The sequence below is a fragment of the Cyprinodon tularosa genome, unplaced genomic scaffold, assembly GCF_016077235.1.
Source record: "Cyprinodon tularosa strain WSP-4 unplaced genomic scaffold, ASM1607723v1 ctg76, whole genome shotgun sequence".
NCBI lineage: Eukaryota > Metazoa > Chordata > Actinopteri > Cyprinodontiformes > Cyprinodontidae > Cyprinodon > Cyprinodon tularosa.
Genome location: NW_024039518.1, coordinates 2,692,471 through 2,697,448, shown reverse-complemented (window position 1 = coordinate 2,697,448; position 4,978 = coordinate 2,692,471).

Here is a 4,978-nt window from a genome sequence, read left to right as displayed (position 1 = left end):
AAATAAAACAAACACTGAGGTTGAAAAGAGTAAGTGCGAGCTGATCTGTGACTTTTAAGGGAGACTAGGAGCATTTAAGTGCAAGATTTATAAATTGCGTTTATCAGTTTTAATTACATTCATTTTACAATTATATTTTAATTACATTCTTTTTGAGGTTTTATGTAAATGCTGGCAGTGATAAATAAAAAAACAGTAAATATCAGGGTCACTGCTAGTAAAAAAGCATCCAACAGAGATTCGTCACTGATCAAGTGAGCTGAATCAGCAGTTGTGGCTCCATAAGAAACCATGTTGAGGTGAAACAGCAGTTTCAAATATTCGTATTGAGTCTTTGATAATGACCTGTCAATCTAAAACCTCCAGCTTTTTCAGCTCCTTGACAAATTTTCCTTTGCTTCTTCTGGTGCTCTGTTGACTTTCATAAATCTTTTGGATTTCCCCCCCTTTTCTGAAGAGGTTGAGCTTTATTTGTGTTATTCGCATTTCTCTTTATCGGGTGCTCATCAAGAATAAACATCGGGTCCTTTTAGTGATTTCCGCTACTTAAGGAGAAAGATTATCTGACTCCTGTTAGTGAATCTAAAAATAAAGGTTGGTGGTTGAATGGTGTATCTTTGTGGGAGAGGAGGGCGTGCTTCTATAACACTACGGTCAAAAACAATATCCTTGGTCTCCAGAAAAGGAAATACCTGCTCCTAAACTGTTGTTATTTGCTTCTCCTTTCCGCAGAGGCATACGAGCTGGGTTTTGTCTTTAGTACTGTAATCAGAACATCATTCATTCTAGAAAACGTCTCCAGCTCTTCCGCTGTGTTTCAAGGTTCTTAATCCTTTTTAGTTTTTATCTAATTTAGATGGAGAGGGGTTTTTACATGGACACGCATTCCTCAACAAGTGTTTTTGCCCCTGCCTCACATTTACTCATGTTTATACGGTGTTTCGGCCATTCATGTAAAAATTTTGTAAATGACAAGTTCCTTTTATATTTTGATTTAGTTTTATTTTGTAGACATAATATATTTAAGTTAGTTAAGGGCGACAGTGGCGTTGGATGTAGGAGTTTGCCCTGAAATTGAAGGATTGACGGTTCTAGCCCCAGCTTCGACTTTCAGTGTCATTGTGTCCTTGGGCAAGACGCTTCACCTGCATTGTCTACTGATGGTGGTCAGAGGGCCCGGTGGCGCCAGTGTAAGGCAGCCCCGCTTCTGTCAGTGAGCCCCAGGGCAGCTGTGGCTACAATGTAGCTTGCCACCATCAGTGTGTGTGTGAATGGGTGAATGAATGTAGTGTAAAGCGCTTTGGTCAAGTCTCCTGACTTGAATAAAGGCGCTATATAAGTACATGCCATTTACCATTTAGTTCTAAACCAAGATCTATCATTTAGTGCTTTACAATAAAAAAAAAAAAAAGGGAGAAAAATATAAACAATCGCCCTCATATCCCTCCTATGTGGCACAAACTGGCCCCTTGCATCCACTTCCTCACCGCCTGGGCTATATCTAGACCCACAGCTAGTTCGTGATTGACCCTCTTGCGTTGTGGCTTGGAATAACATAGCGCAGACCACGGTTCAAAATTGGGCATAAATCAAAAATATCTGCATCATACCTGCAAAAAGCTCACTGTGACACACTGCTGCGGGATTATAACCGGCCCTTAAGTCTTATCACTCCTAATAATAGTTTCCCAGAAAGCCTTGGAAATAATCACAATGCTCCAGCAAATAGTGACTTGGCTTTTGACACGATTTGTGTTTCAGGTCTTGGATCTCGAGGATGCCATATTCATCTAATTCACCATAGTTTCATTATATCGCAACAACAAAATACAGGAGGTTAACTGAAGGCACATTACTGATTAATTTAAAGTCAATAACCATTCAATCTGAAGGACTCATTCCTTCAATGTCTGAAGCTGACATATCCTAGCTGTTATCATCTTTATACTTTGAACCTTGCGCTGACATGTGGCATTGAATGTAAGGAAATAAAAGTATTTCCTTACAACCCTGTCCCCTATCATCACGTTTTAATAACATTCAGGATTACTTTAACAGAATTCTCCTGCCCCAAAAGAAGGTTTCACTTTAGCAGATCATTATCAGATATTACAGTTATATATTTTAAAGAATCTGTTTCCCTTTCTCTCTCCTCTGTGTCACTGAGCAGTGCTGCAGAGGGAAAAAGTTAAATTTATACCCCTTCACAGGTTAATGATTTTGTTGATGGGGTTACCAGTGTGACTAACTGTATGTGCTCTCTTTCATCCTCTGACATGGGAGCTGGCTCCCTGGATGTGTGGTTTCTGGACGGGGCCGCATGTGGAGCTGCTTGAAAGTTGCCTTTTGTATCTCTGCTTCTTTTTCTATGGCTGCATCTGTCTCCTTGAACCCCAGTGGGCCTCGGCAGTTGGCCTCTCACACTGAACCTGGTTCTGATGGAGGTTTCTTCCTGTTAAAAGGGAGTTTTCCTCTCCACTGTCGCTACAAGTATGCTTGGTCTGAGGGTTTGCCTTCGAGTCATTGAGTCGATGCAATCAGCTGGTTTCCTTAGATAGAAAACCTTCAATCTATTTGACTGGATGATCTGGTTGAATTTTCTCTGTAAAGTGCCTTGAGATGACATTTTTTGTGAGTTGGTGCGATATAAATAAGCTGAATTGAATGGAATTGATTTCAGACTGATTGGTTAAAAACTCACACTGTGCAGTTGACTTTCAGCTGTTAAACTGAGCTGCATGTAGAGACAGTTTGAAGGAAAAACCTATCTTTAGATCAGACACCTCCAACAGAACCAGGCTCAGTGTGAAGGGTCTGTCACGGCCTCTTCTTCATCTCTTTCCTGTTGTTGACCCATAAAGACTGAGGTTAATTGAAGCCTGAAATACTTTAGATGAGATTTTTGGTACTTCTGTGACCTACTGTACTGCAAGTATTTTTTCCAGCTCAGCCACTCCTGGGAAAGATCACCATGTTTCTTGTTTTCTCCATTTGTTGATAATGGCTCTCACTGTGGGTCCCCCAAGTCCCAAGTCCTTAAAAATGGCTTTGTTACCCTTTCCAGGCAAAAAAATGTCAATAGTTTGTTTCTCATCTGCTCTGACTTTCTTTAGAAGTTATAGTGTGCTGCTTCTTTCCTTAATCTGCTAGAATACTTCATGATTTTGATGATTTCTTGATCATTAAGGCTTGTTGTTGGTTTATTTTGTAGAACTATATCTAGGTCTAATTACTGCAACCCAGCCCAGTTGTAGTTAGTGAAAATAAACCAAAACCTGCACAATTTAAATGGTGGGGGGAATAAGAGAAACACCAACTTCATCTGTAGGGGTGTAAGATGTTTTTGCATGACATTGTAGCTATTAGTTGTTTATCAGACAAGTTCAGCACTTAGGTTTGATTGCTGCTGACTTTTATAAAGTTGATCGGTTTTATTTGCCTCACAAAAAATTCTGCAAGATTACAGATACACTGTGTGCCATGGAGGAAAACAAATGATTTTCTATCCAAATAATCTGTCAGGAAGCAGGAGAGAAGGACCCAGTACAGACAGACAGTGGAAAAATTCAAAATAGTCCTCACTGGAAACTCTGGTGGAGAAAAACATAGGTAAGTGACCATGATAATCTGATGGAGGATGATTATCCATGGGAGTCATCTACCATGTTTGACAGTTAAGTCTATTTCCATAGAGCGCGGTAGGATCCAACCGGAGGGCTGCAAACTAGATGCCGCAGACGCTGCCAGAGTGTCCTTGATGCTGCAGTCCCAGAGGGGCAAGCAGGACTCCGAGCCAGATCAGGGAAACAGATCGGGACAGGAAAATGAAGAGGTCCAGGAGTCCGAAGCCCAGTCAGGGATACCGATGAGAACAGGAGCAGGCCGGTTCAATGTTCCAGATGTCCACAGAGAGTTCAGGCAGAACATTCAGATGGAAACAGGCCAGCTCAGTGGTAGGGAGGCGGGAAAAGGCAGGATATTAGGAACACTATATTTTTATTTACCTATTTACTTTAAATTAATATTTAAAGTAATTACTATTTTTTAGGGGAAATATACGTTTTTTTTACTATTTTATTGAAGAGAAAGGTACATTTTGAGAAAATCATTCAGTGATATTTGTTAAAAGAGGAAAAGAAACATGAATTTACCTAATTTCTGCATATTTTGCATATAAGTTGGTAAGCTTTTTCAGGATTTCAGATCTGTCTCACACACGCTTATTCCCACACCAAAGACACTCATATAGATTCAATAACAGAAAAGCAGGTAGCATGCTTTTCTACACCTTAAAAGCTGACACTTTTAAGACCAAGGACCAAAACAATAAAAAATGCATATCTGAGAGTGAAAAGGCCAACCTTCTGGTAAAGTGTTAAATAAGGTAAATATGTAATGCGAAACGGTGTGAAGAAGACACTAAAATGGTGTCAGAGTAAAGGGTGAGAGTAATTTTCTCCTTCCTCCAAATGCTTTCAGCAGATGCAGATAGGCGAATAGATAGGTGGCGTGGGGCGAAGGTGTGTGGGCTCATTCATCCATGCGGACATATATGCAGCGTCTGAGCGGAGGTGAGAAAACAAAAGGGGTTCTGCCGCATTTATTTAAAAACTTTCAGGAGGGAAGCCGCGCCTCACCCGAGGCTCTTATCTCAGCGACGCCTCTGGGCTCAGGGTGTGACGGCCTCAATGTGTCAAAATAAGAGGCAGCCTGTATTCTGCTGCCGGATCACGCTTCTGGAAAGAAAGAGACACCCGGTGAGGGTATTCATAGAAGGGTTTTAATGGCTCTGGTCATCTTTTATCTATTAAAAAAAAAAAGGTCCTGTCACCTACAGCTGGTGAAACACGAGAAACAGAGATGCTTGCCATTAAATGGAGCTGCAGAAAAACTCAGGTTAAGGGTTAAAAGATATGATTTTTTAATAATCAATATATGTGGAAAAGTTTTTTGGACTTTAAATAAACCAAACGGAATA